Source organism: Anomaloglossus baeobatrachus, chromosome 7 (genome assembly GCF_048569485.1).
Source record: "Anomaloglossus baeobatrachus isolate aAnoBae1 chromosome 7, aAnoBae1.hap1, whole genome shotgun sequence".
Lineage (NCBI taxonomy): Eukaryota > Metazoa > Chordata > Amphibia > Anura > Aromobatidae > Anomaloglossus > Anomaloglossus baeobatrachus.
In genome coordinates this window covers 67,984,381-68,002,181 of record NC_134359.1, presented here as the reverse complement: position 1 = coordinate 68,002,181, position 17,801 = coordinate 67,984,381, and the positions used below count along the sequence as shown (strand labels likewise).

Below are 17,801 nucleotides of genomic sequence, written 5' to 3'. Positions count from 1 at the left end.
CATCAGTTTTCGACTGGGGTAGTCGTTAAATTTAACCAAAAGGAAGGCTACGGCTTTATCCGGGACGGAGAGACCGGAGATGATTATTTTTATAATCGTGTTCACTTGGATACCGAGGGCCTTCCCCAGCGGCTGCATACCCTCTACCCTGGGGAAAAGGTCCGTTTCCTGAGAGAAGTGGGCTGCCGGGGCTTGTTTGCGGTGGGAGTGCACCGTATGCCCACTGAACAGGAGGCCGCTCGTTGGCAACAGGAGGTAGAGTGGGAGGAGCACCAAGCCCGGCGGCAAGAACAACGAAGACCGGTGCTGACTACAGCCTCTCGACCCCGCCAAACCGTGGCCGTAGCTCCGGCAGTCATGCCTGCGTCCAGTACTGACCCGGAGAAGGGACCATCGCCGGCACTGGCCATCAACCAGCATATAACGACCCATCCAACAATCGTTGTGGGAAGCCCGCCTCTGTCCCGTGCAGCGACCCCCTCACCTCCATCCGAAACTGAGGAGTTCAAGCCGGAGGTCGAAGCGATGGAACAGCTCGCCCGTCCTGAGCCTTTCCGGCGGCTGCGCCGCTTACCCGGGCAGTCCCTGTCCGAATACATACAGGCGCAGAGGGTCGAGTGGCAACGGGCCTACCAACCGGAATAGGCCTCCACATCAGGAGATGACGGGCCTGTTCGTTTGCTGCCGGTATGTTTGAGCCGGAGAAAGTTTTATTCCGGTTGTTGATTCCGGGGAGAGCCTGCTTGCTGGACTGAGCCAGGGGCTCCTCCGCTGTTTGTGGAAGAAGTTGCTGTGTCCCTGTGCTGACCATCAAAGATCGGGAGCGCTGTTGAGCCTCCGGGCATACACCGAAGACCGGGAGCGCTGTTGAGCCTCCGGGCATACACCGAAGACCGGGAGCGCTGCTATGCCTCCGGGCGCGGGACAGGTTCGCAGTGAACTGTATATGTGCCATGTTTTTACAAGTTGTAATTTTAGGATGAGCCTTGCCGGGAGGCTCGGGTTTTAAGAGGGGAGGAGTGTAGGGGGTGAGCCTACCCCTACAAAAGGAGATAGTACCGGATATGTTATTAATAAAAGTGTGTTCTCTATATTTGTATGTAGTTTATGTTAGGGCACCCCTAGTGGCCGGGTGGGACGGCTGTTGCCACCGGGGAGGAGGAGCCGGCTGTAGTATGGGGGAAGGTGTGAGTGTGTGTGAGGTTGTTGGATCCGGGACGTGAGAGAGTGAAGATCAAGGGGCAGAGTGTGGGGGCTGAATTGAGAGGGGACGCCGGTGAGAACGGGAGAGTGTACGGATCCTCGGAGAGTGAAGCAACCGATGTGGGTCCGGTCTGTGTGTAACCGTCAGTGGGAGCCCGGTGAAGCGGAGTAATCAGGGCACAGCCCCACGGGAGGATTCGTTAGGGCAGGTTGTCCCCCAGCCCAGGAAGTGTTTTTCTTGTCTGCCACCGCCGGATTGAGACTACGTGTGTCAAGTGTGTCAATAAATCTGTCTTTTGTTTGCATCACATCTGGCCTGAAGACTGTTTGTACCGCTGCCGGCGACGACACCACCACACTCTGCCCCACCAAGCCAGTTCCCGACCTTGAAGTAGTGATGGAGCCAGGGGTAAGCCTTGAAGCAACAAAGGCCACGACTACAAGGCCGGAGGCGCCCCTGGCCCCTCACTACATTAGTCTCCTTTGATCACATGTTGTGGGAAACCCAATTACATCTGCTCCTTTCTTATATATATATATAATGGCTAGATCCTTCCTTGTATGCCAGCTACAGTTTATCGTGGCCTTCTATTCCAGACTATCTAGTGATTGTGGCACTTGTTGCTAACTGCGGTTCTGGAGTTAACCCTTGTTGCTACACTTCTGGTGTTGCCTTCTCATGAGTCTCTCATTGTCTATTCGTGTGTGTGTGTGTGTGTGTGTGTGTGTGTGTGTGTGTGTGTGTGTGTGTGTGTGTGTGTGTGTGTGTGTGTGTGTGTGTGTGTGTCAGAGTTTTTTTTGTTGTAACCCTAAAGTTAGGAAAGGCCTAAGGTCCCCTAGTATGATAAACAGCATTGGAGCCCCTGTCCCTCACTATCTATCACATTGTGACAAATACACCTAGGACGGAGTAATCCTATTGCTGTATATACATTAAAGGGAACCAACCAGCAGGATTTTTCCATATACTATAAAGGCAGAGCCATACTGGCGCTAGCATGATGAATAAAATCATACCTTCAGTTTCCAGATTGTATGTTTGCTGGAAAAAAAAAAACTTTGTGGGTTGGGTCCTCTGTATATGTTCCCCCTCCTTTATTGCCCCCCTTTTCTAATTTAAATGTCATGACTTGCCGCTGTTGGCGACGTGTGTTGCTGCTGTTATTGTGCTACATTCTGCTGCTGACTCATGTCTGTTTCATTGCTATCCTATTCTGCTACCATCCACGTCGGCCGGCTTCCGTGATATCCGCTGCTGCAAGTATCCACGCCGATCTCTGTTGCCATATCCGGATGGATCCACGAGTTTGCCTGCTGCTGCTTTAATTAGAGACCGTTCTCTATCCAAGACGCCAGCTTCCAGGGTACTGCAGATCCCCCGGGGCTGCCCTCTGCCGGCTGCTTACCAGTCCCTCCAGTGGCAGTAATAAAGACTTGGCGGTTGGTTCAGTTCGCTCCCCCAGGCAAGTGAACGATACCTTTGGTCCAGTGGACCCACTAATACAGTGCTCGCCCCGCGAGCATAACAATGATGAGCTATGACACTTCAAAGGGCCTGTATGTTGTTTGTGCAAACAAGGTGCCGATAGGCAGTCATTTAAAGGGAACCTGTCAGCAGAAATTTCGCCCAAAACCTAAAAGATTCCCCCTCTGCAGCTCCTGGGCTGCATTCTAGAAAGGTCCCTGTTATTATTGTGCCCCATGTGAGACCAAAATAAAGACTTTATAAAGTGGTACCTTTTTGTATTCAGATACTGTAAATGTGACACGGGGCGGGCTCTCTGGCGTCCATTATTCTGCCTCCTGTTCCTGTATACCGCCCCCCATCGCTCCTTTCCATAGCTAATGCACCGCCCACTGCTCCAGCCATCCCCGCGCATGCCCAGTGCCAGTCTCACGGGACTGAGCAGTGTGACCGCTGGTGACGTGGGCGCAGGCAAGTGATTATGGGCGGGGCTGTGATTGTTATCAGCAAGTACCCGCCCATAATCTCGTGAGCGCACAAACCTCACCAGCGGTCACACTGTGCTCAGGGTAGATGCTAGACTGTATGGGCTGCTTCCAGGGATGACATCCCTTTTGTCACGTGATAGGGGCGTGTTCAAAATACTTGCTGATAACAATCACAGCCCCGCCCATAATCACTTGCCTGCGCCCACGTCACTAGCAGTCACACTGCTCAGTCCCGTGAGACTGGCACTGGGCATGCGCGGGGATGGCTGGAGCAGTGGGCGGTGCATCAGCTATGGAAAGGAGCGATGGGGGGCGGCATACAGGACCAGGAGGCAGAATAACGGACGGCAGAGAGCCCGCCCCCGTGTCACATTTACAGTATCTGAATACAAAAAGGTACCACTTTATAAAGTCTTTATTTTGGTCTCACATGGGGCACAATAATAACAGGGACCTTTCTAGAATGCAGCCCAGGAGCTGCAGAGGGGGAAGCTTTTAGGTTTTGGACGAAATTTCTGCTGACAGGTTCCCTTTAATGCAGGTGATTGGGTAATGTAAACCCCGCCATAGAGAGTACAGATGCAAAATAATTGAATTTTAAGCTTCATACACCCCCTTCACTCTTATTTAACTGTTAAAACAAAAACTTAGACATTTGTAAAAAAAAAAATAAATAAATAAACTGCACTTTCGTCGCCATTTTCTAAGACCCGGAACGTTCTCAATTCTCGGGATTTGGAGCTCAGTGATGGCTTATTTCTTGCGTCTTGAGCTGATGTTTTTAATTATACTATTTTTGGGCAGATGCAATATGATTGCCATTTATTACAATTATGCAGCGACCAAAAAGAACCAAAACGTAATTATATATATACTAGCTGTACTACCCGGCTTCGCCCGGGTTAATAACTGTTGTTAACAAAAGAGAAAGTATTAACATTCCCGGGATAGAATGTATAAATAGAATATATTAACGCCCGGGATAGTAACTGTCTCTCTGTTTCTCTCCCATTCTCGGTCTGTCTCCCCCTCTGTATATATCTCTCTGTGTCTCTCTCTCTCTTTGTCTGTCTGTCTCTTTCCCTGTCTGTCTCTGACTGTCTCAATCTCTTTCCCTGTCTGTCTCTTTCCCTCTCTTTCCCTGTCTGTCTGTCTCTTTCCCTGTGTCTGTCTCTTTGTCTGTGTCTGTCTCTTTCTCTGTCAGTCTGTCTTTGTGTCTGTCTCTTACCCTGTCTATGTCTGTTTCTTACCCTGTCTGCGTCTGCCTCTTTCCCTGGCTGCATTGTGACACGCCAACATTCCATATAAGGGCGTGGCTGCGCATTCTTCAGAAGTTCTGGCTGCACTGTGGCTCTCAGCTCCATTCGCTTTAATGGAGGCAGGTTTTTTGGTGAATAACTGTAAAGTGCGGGGTTAAAATTTCCCTTCAAAACATAGCCTATGACGCTCTCAGGGTCCAGAAGTGTGAGTGTGCAAAATTTTGTGGCTGTAGCTGCGACGGTGCAGATGCCAATCCCGGACATTCCCACATACATACATACATACACACATTCAGCTTTATATATTAGATACACACAGTGCCTTGCAAAAGTATTCGGCCCCCTTGAATTTTTCAACCTTTTCCCACATTTCAGGCTTCAAACATAAAGATAAAAAATGTAATGTTATGGTGAAGAATCCACAACAAGTGGGGCACAATTGTGAAGTTGAACGAAATCTTTTGCTTATTTTAAACTTTCATAAGAAAATAATAAACTGAACTTTGGGGCGTGCAATATTATTCATCCCCTTTAACTTAATACTTTGTAGCGCCATCTTTTGCTGCGATTACAGCTGCAAGTCGCTTGGGGTATGTGTCTATCAGTTTTGCACATCGAGAGACTGAAATTCTTGCCCATTCTTCCTCTGCAAACAGCAGGAGTTGAGTGAGGTTGGATGGAGAGCGTTTGTGAACAGCAGTTTTCAGCTCTTTCCACAGATTCTCGACTGGATTCAGGTCTGGACTGTGACTTGGCCATTCTAACACCTGGATACGTTTATTTGTGAAGCATTCCATTGTACATTTTGCTTTATGTTTGGGATCATTGTCTTGTTGGAAGACAAATCTCCGTCCTAGTCTCAGGTCTTTTGCAGATTCCAACAGGTTTTCTTCAAGAATGGTCCTGTATTTGGCCCCATCCATCTTCCCAGCAATTTTAACCATCTTCCCTGTCCCTGCTGAAGAAAAGCAGGCCCAAACCATTATTCTGCCACCACTATGTTTTACAGTGGGGATGGTATGTTCAGGGTGATGAGCTGTGTGGCTTTTACACCAAACATATCGTTTGGCATTGTGCCCAAATAGTTCGATTTTGGTTTCATCTAACCAGAGCACCTTCTTCCACATGTTTGGTGTATCTCCCAGGTGGCTTGTGGAAAACTTTAAATGACATTTTTTATGGATATCTTTGAGAAATGTCTTTCTTCTTGCCACTCTTCCATAAAGGCCAGATTTGTGCAGTGTACGACTGATTGTTGTCCTATGGACAGACTCTCACACCTCAGCTGTAGATCTCTGCAGTTCATGCAGAGTGATCATGGGCCTCTTGGCTGCATCTCTGATCAGTCTTCTCCTTGTTTGAGATGAAATTTTTGAGGGGTGGCAGGGTCTTGGTAGATTTGCAGTGGTATGATACTCCTTCCGTTTCAATATGATCGCTTGCACAGTGCTTCTTGGGATGTTTAAAGTTGTGGATATCTTTTTGTAACCAAATCCGGCTTTAAACAACTCCACAACAGTATCACGGACCTGCCTGTTGTGTTCCTTGGTCTTCATGATGCTATCTGACCTTTAAACAGAACACTGAGACTATCACAGAGCAGGTGCATTTATACGGAGACTTGATTACACACAGGTGGCTTATATTTATCATCAGTCATTTAGGACAACATTGGATCATTCAGAGATCCTCAATGAACTTCTGGAGTGAGTTTGCTGCACTGAAAGTAAAGGGGACGAATAATATTGCACGCCCCAATTTTCAGTTTATTATATTTTACAAAAGTATAGAATAAGCAATACATTTTGTTCAACTCCACAATTGTGTCCCACTTGTTGTTGATTCTTCACTGCAATCGTTTCAGCGGTACAGAGCGATGCTTCAGCACTGCTCTGTACAGCACAAATGCTGATCTCCTGTGAATGACAGCTCTCAGCCAGCGTTAACAAGAACTACGTCATGATAGTGCTGGGTCATCAGCTGACCCCCGGCTGTCATTACAACATATCGGCGCCCCATAATCATGTCATGGGGCCACCAATATCAGCGGGCAATGACTCAAACCCCGGCGTAATGCGTTAAATCCTGCTGTTAGAGATTGACAACAAGAGTTAACTAATTAACAGGCGCAGGTGGATCGGAGCTGTACATGTCGGCGCCTGATCAGAACAGCAGACGTGGGCTCGACCTTGGATGTACAAGTACGTCCAATATCATGAAGGGGGTTAAAAAAAAGACTATTTATAAAGTTGCTTAACACTGCATTTGCCAATCAAAAGAACAATGTGAAAAAAAATTCTGAACGAATGTGTATATACCCTTTATTATTACGGTTTTCATTGCATTGTGGAAAGTTTGAACATGTGTACATCTCTTCTTTGTGTGACTCATGAAAAGTGACCTATATACTGTACAACTAAAATGCATCCTATGGCATACTTTGTACAATTAGACTTTATATGTCTTCTGTTATGAAGTAGCCTGAGAACTGTATTACTACAACTCCAGTACTGGCGCTTGTCAGAAGGCCCAGTTTCTTTTTTTTTTCCCTTGTTGAAAGATAAAAGTGCAAGAAAGTATCCTACAGGTCATCATAAACAACTAAAGGCTTTATAAGGCTCTTCTGTTTCTTTTTTTTTTGTTTTGCTTTAGCTACAAAAAGCGGCATCAAAATGCACAGTTATGACCTGGTCCTTACAGAACTGAAATTCCTCTCCAATGTGTTAGTTGCTCTAGCGAATTACAATCTACTGGTAATTGACAGCCATGGGATTTATTAGTTTAGCAGCTAACATGAAATCTGCTAGACAGGAGGAAGCAGTAGCATTTTTCCCCTTTAAAGGAAATCTGTCAGCAGTTTTTTGTTATGTAATCTGAAAGCAGCATGTCGGGGCTGAGACCCTGATTCCAGTGACATGTTACTCACTGTTCTGTGTATGTTGTTTCTCTAAAATCAATTTTTTTATGAAGAGATATTACTACAGGACTAGGTGTTTTGTGCTCCACTGATTAGCAGCTTTTTGCCTATGCACAGTGTACATAGAAAGCTGCCAATCAATGGTGTGGGTGGAGTTATACAGTCCCTGACAGACGTTCTGTCGCTTATTCACGTTATGTAAATAAAAGCTTATAATTTCTCTCACTGAGCTGTTTGCTGTCAATTTGATACAATCACTGTTTTCTCTGCTGTGAATCTAGCAGTCGCTTATCCATGTTATGTAAATAAAAGCTTATAACCTGACTTTAAATTCATCCTTTGGTTTCATAAATTACCGTACTCTTTTGAAAGCTGAAACCCTCTCAAATTTAGTTTAGGTTATGAAAATAAAATTGACAGCAAACAGCTCAGTAAAGGCCCTGTCACACACAGAGATAAATCTTTGGCAGATCTGTGGTTGCAGTGAAATTGTGGACAATCAGTGCCAGGTTTGTTGCTGTGTACAAATGGAACAATATGTCCATGATTTCACTGCAACCACAGATCTGCCAAAGATTTATCTCTGTGTGTGACGGGGCCTTAAGAGACACATCAGTGTAATCAGGGTCTCAGCCACCACATCATTTTGATCTCAGATTACATAGCAAAAACCTGGTAACAGATTCCTTTCAAGGCAAGGTGCAGTTTTTGATGCACCATTTTTAATTGCTTGCTCCCCTAGCTGATAGACAAGGTATTTATGCTTTAACAACTGCATTAAAAACTTTAACCAAAGGATCATAAAAACTGTCATAATCCAGTATACGTTCCACTGGCTGTGTGTGTGACGTATACACTGAAGTCTGGGGATGTAGTGCCATGTAGTGCCATAAGCTTAGCCATGTGGACCATACTAATGACATTTATTATGTACAGTATATACTCCTGTTCAAGATGGCAACCAATGATGAGGTGTAAATAAATATATATATGTAATACTGTGGCCTATGGTACAGGAGAGCCAATAGCCCACTATACATGAACATTGTTTTTTTACGCTGACCAGTGACCTCAGTAATAAGGCCACGGACGCACTGTTTATGGCCACTGTTTGGTGCATACCTGTAAGTGCAACCGTGGCCACAATTAGGATAAATGACTAGACATCTGTCTTTCATAGAGAACCATTTTAACAAAAAATGCACACTGAATGGTATATGTTTTGCAGGCTCTCTATAAAAGAAAGTACAGTCTGCTGCAGTTTATAATGGAAGCAAAAGAACGGTGCCCAGAGCACCATCCGGCCAGACAGAAGCGAGGAGAGCACCATCCGGCCAGACAGAAGCGAGGAGAGCACTCTCAGGCCTGACGTTAGAGCTTGTGGGAACATTATAGGAAATGGCAGGAAAAACTCCTGAACTATATAGTTAGTTCTCATTAAATGCACAGGCTCATTTTGCTCCTAAGGCCTCATTCAGACCTCCATTTTTCATATATGTGTGCTCTCTGTGGTTTTCACAAATAAAACAAGTACCCATTAAATGCTATGGGGCGATTTATTAGTTCATGGTTTTTGTTCTGGTATTTATGTTGACCTTGCGTCTGCAAAAAAAAATAAATAAATAAAAATATCACACAGATATACCTTTTTTTTATCTGCACCATGATCTGCCCCACAGCTAAATATTCCACCTACAAAACAGAACATTAGCCATCCAAACCTTATCTGATTAAATAGGAATTCTGTCATATATATAATTTATTCTCTGTCTCTCTGAGTCGATAGATTATATATCTTATGCACACACTTCATACATTATTAGATGAGTTTGGGTAGGGGGGCATACGTGTGTGTGAGCAATGTCTGAGTGCTGTTGGGGTCTTTTTAATTAGACCGTACTTGGCACATGGCCATTCAAACATCTGTAATATCTGAGAAAATCCTCAGAGCATATCCTGACATTAGAATTAGGCCACATTCACACATTCAATATTTTACCTCAGTATTTGGTGAGATTTTAACCTCAGAATTTTGTGAGTTTTTTACCTCCAGTATTTGGTGAGTTTTTTACCTCAGTATTTGGTGAGTTTTTTACCTCAGCATTTGGAGAGTTTTTTACCTCAGCATTTGGAGAGTTTTTTACCTCAGTATATGTATCCAAAACCAGGATTGGAACAATCAGAAGAAAAGTATAACAGAAACACGGGCACCACTTCTGTATTTATCACCCACTCCTGGTTTTGGCTACAAATACTGAGGTAAAAAACTCCACAAATATTCAATGCGTGCACGTGGCCTTAACATAGAACGTAATCAGTGGGTCTGTTTGCTGTCCGATAAAAAAATACGGCATCGCATCAACATTCACACAGATGTTTGCTTGCACCCTAAAACGGGCCTAAGGCTGAGTGCCCACAATCCATGTTCACAGCGTTTTGGATGCAGTTTGTTTTTGCTGTACCAAAACGCTGCGTTGTACAGTACAAGCACAGTGGATGGATTTCTACAAATCCCTTGTCCACTGTGCTTGTTTTTCCTACAGGGTAACCTGACATGTGGCGTGGCTTCCCGAGCTGAAGGATGTCAAGTTATTGCTGCAGAGCCACGAATGTTCTCCGTAGGGAGAACAGTGAGAAATCGTAGTGGCCCGAAACCTGATCACGAGCACGGTCTCTTGCGGTCTTCTGTGCAAAACATTCACAGCCCCGCAGGAGAGGACATGCTGCATCCAGAACACAGCATGTCCATATTGTGGGGACTTAGGCTTCTTTCACACATCCGGTTTGAGCACTGCAGCTCAATCCGGCTGTGAAATCTATGCAACGGATGCGGCGAAAACACTGCATCCTTTGTATAAGTTTTTACATGCGGCCCGTCCGTTTTTTTCCGGTTGCGGCACGCTACTGAGCATGCGCAGTGGAAGAAACCGCATGCGGCGGCCGGATGCGTTTTTGCCGCATCGCGCCGCATCCGGCGTCCATAGGCATGCATTGAAAAATGCGCCGCATCGGCTAAATCTGCCGCATGCAGCAAAAACCGGACGGAACGCAAGCCCATGAGGCACAATGCAGCGCCAATGCAACTCAATGCTGGAAAAAACAAAACCGGCGGCAAAAAATACGTTTAGTTTGTTCAGCAGAGCGCCGGATTGTGCCGCACTGCTACAGCCGGATGTGTGAAAGTAGCCTAAATGCTACTTTACACGCTGCGATATCGGTCCCGATATCGCTAGCGTGGGTACCCGCCCCCATCTGTTGCGCGACACGGGCAAATTGCTGCCCGTGCCGCACAACATCGCCCAGACCCGTCACACATACTTACCTGCCCAGCGACGTCGCTGTGACCGGCGAACCGTCTCCTTTCTAAGGGGGCGGTCCGTGCGGCGTCACAGTGACGTCACTGAGCGGCCGCCCAATAGCAGCGGAGGGGCGGAGCTGAGCGGGACGTAACATCCCGCCCACCTCCTTCCTACCACATACAGTCAGGGCCAGAAATATTTGGACAGTGACACAAGTTTTGTTATTTTAGCTGTTTACAAAAACATGTTCAGAAATACAATTATATATATAATATGGGCTGAAAGTGCACACTCCCAGCTGCAATATGAGAGTTTTCACATCCAAATCGGAGAAAGGGTTTAGGAATCATAGCTCTGTAATGCATAGCCTCCTCTTTTTCAAGTGACCAAAAGTAATTGGACAAGGGACTCTAAGGGCTGCAATTAACTCTGAAGGCGTCTCCCTCGTTAACCTGTAATCAATGAAGTAGTTAAAAGGTCTGGGGTTGATTACAGGTGTGTGGTTTTGCATTTGGAAGCTGTTGCTGTGACCAGACAACATGCGGTCTAAGGAACTCTCAATTGAGGTGAAGCAGAACATCCTGAGGCTGAAAAAAATAAAAAATCCATCAGAGAGATAGCAGACATGCTTGGAGTAGCAAAATCAACAGTCGGGTACATTCTGAGAAAAAAGGAATTGACTGGTGAGCTTGGGAACTCAAAAAGGCCTGGGCGTCCACGGATGACAACAGTGGTGGATGATCGCCGCATACTTTCTTTGGTGAAGAAGAACCCGTTCACAACATCAACTGAAGTCCAGAACACTCTCGGTGAAGTAGGTGTATCTGTCTCTAAGTCAACAGTAAAGAGAAGACTCCATGAAAGTAAATACAAAGGGTTCACATCTAGATGCAAACCATTCATCAATTCCAAAAATAGACAGGCCAGAGTTAAATTTGCTGAAAAACACCTCATGAAGCCAGCTCAGTTCTGGAAAAGTATTCTATGGACAGATGAGACAAAGATCAACCTGTCCCAGAATGATGGGAAGAAAAAAGTTTGGAGAAGAAAGGGAACGGCACATGATCCAAGGCACACCACATCCTCTGTAAAACATGGTGGAGGCAACGTGATGGCATGGGCATGCATGGCTTTCAATGGCACTGGGTCACTTGTGTTTATTGATGACATAACAGCAGACAAGAGTAGCCGGATGAATTCTGAAGTGTACCGGGATATACTTTCAGCCCAGATTCAGCCAAATGCCGCAAAGTTGATCGGACGGCGCTTCATAGTACAGATGGACAATGACCCCAAGCATACAGCCAAAGCTACCCAGGAGTTCATGAGTGCAAAAAAGTGGAACATTTTGCAATGGCCAAGTCAATCACCAGATCTTAACCCAATTGAGCATGCATTTCACTTGCTCAAATCCAGACTTAAGACGGAAAGACCCACAAACAAGCAAGACCTGAAGGCTGCGGCTGTAAAGGCCTGGCAAAGCATTAAGAAGGAGGAAACCCAGCGTTTGGTGATGTCCATGGGTTCCAGACTTAAGGCAGTGATTGCCTCCAAAGGATTCGCAACAAAATATTGAAAATAAAAATATTTTGTTTGGGTTTGGTTTATTTGTCCAATTACTTTTGATCTCCTAAAATGTGGAGTGTTTGTAAAGAAATGTGTACAATTCCTACAATTTCTATCAGATATTTTTGTTCAAACCTTCAAATTAAACGTTACAATCTGCACTTGAATTCTGTTGTAGAGGTTTCATTTCAAATCCATTGTGGTGGCATGCAGAGCCCAACTCGCGAAAATTGTGTCACTGTCCAAAGATTTCTGGACCTAACTGTAGGCCGGGAGGCAGGTAAGGAGAGGTTCCTCCTTCCTGCGGCGTCACACATAGCGATATGTGCTGCCGCAGGAGCGACAAACTACATCGTTACTACTGCAGTAACGATAATCGATGCAAAATCGCTCATCGGTGTCACACGCAGCAACATCGCTAATGCGGCCGGATGTGCGTCACAAATTCCGTGACCCCAACGACTACGCATTAGCGATGTCGCAGCGTGTAAAGCCCCCTTTAGCCTAAGGCCACATTCACACACCTTTCTACACATCCGTGTGCTGTACATTGTTTTTTCTAGGACAGCACAGTGACCCATAGAATTTCGTTGATCCATACACATATCCATATTGAAAACGGATCCGTGCCTCCGGTCCGTGAGATTTAGAACATGTCTTATTCTCATTCATTTTGCAGATCAGACTGCCAATAAAATCTGTGGGGATCCGTGTAAAACGGATGGAAAACTGAAGACAACATCCTTTTTGTTTCAGACGTCCATTTTTTTAACTGATTTATTGTTAAAAGTTAACAGATTAAATAAAAAAAAAGGAAAGTTTAGACGTTCTACTTGCATCAGTAAAAAAAAATAAATAAATAAATGGATGGGAAAACCCCCCGGATATAACACAGAGGCAAAGTGGTCCGTAACAAAATAGACACGGATGTGTAAATGGAGCCTATGGCCTCATGCAGAGGTCAACGGTTTTTAACATAGAAACAAAAAACGGTCCAGTGTTTTTCATCACTTTTTACCATCCATGATTTTCGCATATAAAAATAAATAAATTGCAAAGCTTCAATGTTAATGATGGACAGGACACGGATTGCAATGTCCATGGTTTATGATTTTCACAGACCCATAGGTATAAACATAGCATAAATCACTTTCTAAGTACTAAGAAGTGCGTTGCAGTGTGAGGGATCAGCACAGCCACATACTGATCTATATATTTTACCATCGCTCTTTTTTGCATTCATATTTTCACAACTTTCCTCCGGTTTCATCACATTGCTCTGTGCTTTATTTTTCCTATTACAGTAAAATAAATATATGAAACCTATACATAATCTGTATATGGGGCTGCTCAGCATGTGCTATGGGATGGAGCGACATGACGTCATGGTTCGCCCATATTGCCCAGTCCATGGCTTTGGGGAAGCACCAATGACATCATCGCTGTGGGGTCACAACTCCAGGAGCTTCCATCACTTCATGCAGCAAAGTGACATGAATGTCTGACTGCAATGCATACAAATCACCCATGGTGACAAACTGGAGGATCCGAGTGTAAAGTTTACCCCCACTGCTAACCTAATGCACCAAAAAGGAACTTTTCAGATAACTACTGGGGTCTGGCTGTAATGCACCCCCCCATTTCTTGTCTGGAGAGGATCACTGCAGTAGGAAGACACTTTGTAATGATCATCAGTCACATTGATCTGAGGTTCTGTATAATCTGAGCTCATGCAGCAGGCATGCATTGCATTTAAGGACACAATAAGGGGCCATCAGATGACATGGACTCACCATAGATAGTGATGCAGCAGAGGAGACTGCTCAGAGCAGCCAGACAGCTCCAGATCTGTCACCTGCAGCAAAGCCTCACATTGTGCTGTCAAGGGCGCTGGGGATGATCACTGGATGCCATGCACTGCACCAGCCTGCTGCTGCTGCTGGAATACACTGATCCTCTGGCTGAGATCCAGTCTGTGCTCCTGCACAATCTTCTCTGCTAATTTGTGCCCCTCTCTCTGCAGTTCCTGGCCGGGTAACCGATTGCCCCTCCCTGCAGTGAGAGGCATGTGCAATCCTATAGGGACAGCAGGGCTGGGAGGAAGAAGTGGAGAGTGGAGCACATGGATCTGACTGTATCAGAGCAGGCACAGAGCTCCCCATCAGCCCAGACCACTGCACAGTGCTGCATACAACAGCATGCTCTGTATTATGTGCCATGCCTGAGCTAATCAGCAACCAGAAAGACGTAGAACAGAGTTTTAAGAATAATCCTGGATTTTTACACTTTATGTAGATTATTGGAAATGTATCACCCTATATGTATCAAAATAGAAAATAAGGTAAACATATCCAAATATTGCATTTATCGAATAACTAGCGTTAAAAAATAGGCATAAAATAAGGTAGTAGACTCTGTCCACGCGTTTCGAGTAAATAAACTCTTAATCAGGACACCTGTTTTTATGTTATTTTTTAACAATATTTCTTCAATAAATGTGATATTTTAATATTTGGATATTTGTCATCATGGGTGCTGAATACATCTCGTTTTGAATCTTCATCCAGAAAGTCAGACTGGATATTCGCGCACCACTTTTTCTTGATGGAGATGGTGAGCTAATTAACTTTTTCCTTTTTCGTTTGTATTTTATATGCATATTATTGGCAATGTATCCCCTTGTATGTATACTATAGGGCAATCTTTTACATTTTTTTTTAAGTCCTACATTATAATACACCCAAGGCTCTGATCACACAATGTGCATGGTTGTTACGACACCACCGGAGTCCGCTCCAGCGACTTCTGCTCTGATCGCCAGGTAACCCCGTGTTCCTGCCGTGGATGGTGTTGGTGATGGGAGAGGAGTCGATGCCAGCGGCACCGGGGGCGCAGGCTCCAATCATCCACTGGGCTGGGTTATCTTGTGATCTGCAGTACCGCTGGCTGATTGTGGGTGGCGTGTGTCTTCCAGCTGAAATTGCCAGCGTTCAGCTACAGCCAATGGGAAGACACCACACCCTTCTTAGTTCCCCTCCTGTCTGCTGACCACTGCCTGAGATAGTTCTGATTTCCTGGCTCCTGGTCCACCCTATTCTGTTTAGTGATTCCTGTGTGCTGACTTCTGTGTGTTTTCTGACTACCATTCTGCCTGCTGTTTTTGTACCTCGCTGCCCGATCCGGATTTGACCTCTGCTACGTTTTCTGATTACGTCCTTGTCTGCCAATTCTGTCCGGTTCTGCTATTTCTTTTTTGACCCTGCCTGACAACTACTCTCATCGGACTGCATCCTTCCACCGGTAGTGATTTCCAGGGCCCTGTGTAATTCCAAATCCCTGTATAGGGGTTAAAGGGTTTCAGGGTTCTGGGGGTCCTGCTTGGTGAGTGGCTTCCCTCTAGCCTGTCCATTACATCCCATCTGAGTCTGTGGATCCAGGCAGGCGTTACATTGGTATTGTGATAGGGAGAATATTCCCTAGAGACAAGGCGAGCCTAGAGTTTAAAGGCGAGTGTTATCTGATGTTTTATCAGACAGCCATTGGAACAATGTCACACTATGGGGCAGTGTCAATCAGCGCTTTTTTCTCATGCTGATTTGACATGAGAAAAAACATCTTCATGATGTGATTGGCAGCGCATATCGGACGGCGCGCACCCATACAAGTCTATGTGTGCGTAGAAATTATCAGACTGCACTCGGATGTCTATATGAAGTGAAAGCTGCACACCAAATTCAGAGAAATATTAACAAGCCTAACTGCTTTATAATACATAAGGAATGAAAAATATAATTAGCCATATGAAAAATTTGAAATGTGACATTGCATGACTGCTGAGGATTATTTGAAAAAAAGAAGAGATATTCAGCTAATGTATTGATCAATTCATTACTGCCCCATAACCAACTTCACGATAATCTCTTATTTATGGGGTCCCTTACCAAATGTTACCTCCATGTGCGGTTAAAACCTGCTTGTGTGCATGGGTACCTAACCAAATGTTACCTCTATATGAGGTTAAAACCTGCTTGTGTGTATGGGTACCTAACCAAATGTTACCTCTATGTGCGGTTGAAACCTGCTTGTGTATGGGAAGCAAGGACCTGGTTATATAGGAAATTGAATAAACATGGCTAAAGGGCGAGCATGTTTATTCAATTTCCTATATAGCCAGGTCCTTGCTTCTCATACACAAGCAGGTTTCAACCGCACATAGAGGAAACATTTGGTTAGGTACCCATACACACAAGCAGGTTTTAACCGCATATACAGTGCCTACAAGTAGTATTCAACCCCCTGCAGATTTAGCAGGTTTGATAAGATGCAAATAAGTTAGAGCCTGCAAACTTCAAACAAGAGCAGGATTTATTAACAGATGAATAAATCTTACAAACCAACAAGTTATGTTGCTCAGTTAAATTTTAATAAATTTTCAACATAAAAGTGTGGGTCAATTATTATTCAACCCCTAGGTTTAATATTTTGTGGAATAACCCTTGTTTGCAATTACAGCTAATAATCGTCTTTTATAAGACCTGATCAGGCCGGCACAGGTCTCTGGAGTTATCTTGGCCCACTCCTCCATGCAGATCTTCTCCAAGTTATCTAGGTTCTTTGGGTGTCTCATGTGGACTTTAATCTTGAGCTCCTTCCACAAGTTTTCAATTGGGTTAAGGTCAGGAGACTGACTAGGCCACTGAAACACCTTGATTTTTTCCCTCTTGAACCAGGCCTTGGTTTTCTTGGCTGTGTGCTTTGGGTCGTTGCCTTGTTGGAAGATGAAATGACGACCCATCTTAAGATCCTTGATGGAGGAGCGGAGGTTCTTGGCCAAAATCTCCAGGTAGGCCGTGCTATCCATCTTCCCATGGATGCGGACCAGATGGCCAGGCCCCTTGGCTGAGAAACAGCCCCACAGCATGATGCTGCCACCACCATGCTTGACTGTAGGGATGGTATTCTTGGGGTCGTATGCAGTGCCATCCAGTCTCCAAACATCACGTGTGTGGTTGGCACCAAAGATCTCGATCTTGGTCTCATCAGACCAGAGAACCTTGAACCAGTATGTCTCAGAATCCTCCAAGTGATCATGAGCAAACTGTAGACGAGCCTTGACATAACGCTTTGAAAGTAAAGGTACCTTACGGGCTCGTCTGGAACGGAGACCATTGCGGTGGAGTACGTTACTTATGGTATTGACTGAAACCAATGTCCCCACTGCCATGCGATCTTCCCGGAGCTCCTTCCTTGTTGTCCTTGGGTTAGCCTTGACTCTTCGGACAAGCCTGGCCTCAGCACGGGTGGAAACTTTCAAAGGCTGTCCAGGCCGTGGAAGGCTAACAGTAGTTCCATAAGCCTTCCACTTCCGGATGATGCTCCCAACAGTGCAGACAAGTAGGCCCAACTCCTTGGAAAGGGTTTTGTACCCCTTGCCAGCCTTGTGACCCTCCATGATCTTGTCTCTGATGGCCTTGGAATGCTCCTTTGTCTTTCCCATGTTGACCAAGTATGAGTGCTGTTCACAAGTTTGGGGAGGGTCTTAATTAGTCAGAAAAGGCTGGAAAAAGAGATAATTAATCCAAACATGTGAAGCTCATTGTTCTT

General features: G+C 45.2%; 1 protein-coding gene across 6 annotated transcripts in view; it reads right to left on the bottom strand.

Moving 5' to 3' along the window:
• OSBPL6 (oxysterol binding protein like 6) overlaps positions 1-14,244 on the bottom strand; it is a 337,550-nt gene extending 323,306 nt beyond the window's left edge. For all 6 annotated transcript variants that reach the window (XM_075317384.1, XM_075317383.1, XM_075317385.1 and 3 more), the window contains exon 1: positions 13,991-14,244. The gene's annotated coding sequence lies outside the window, so the exon portion shown is untranslated. The remainder of the gene's footprint in view (positions 1-13,990) is intronic.
• Between the last annotated feature and the right edge of the window lie 3,557 nt (positions 14,245-17,801).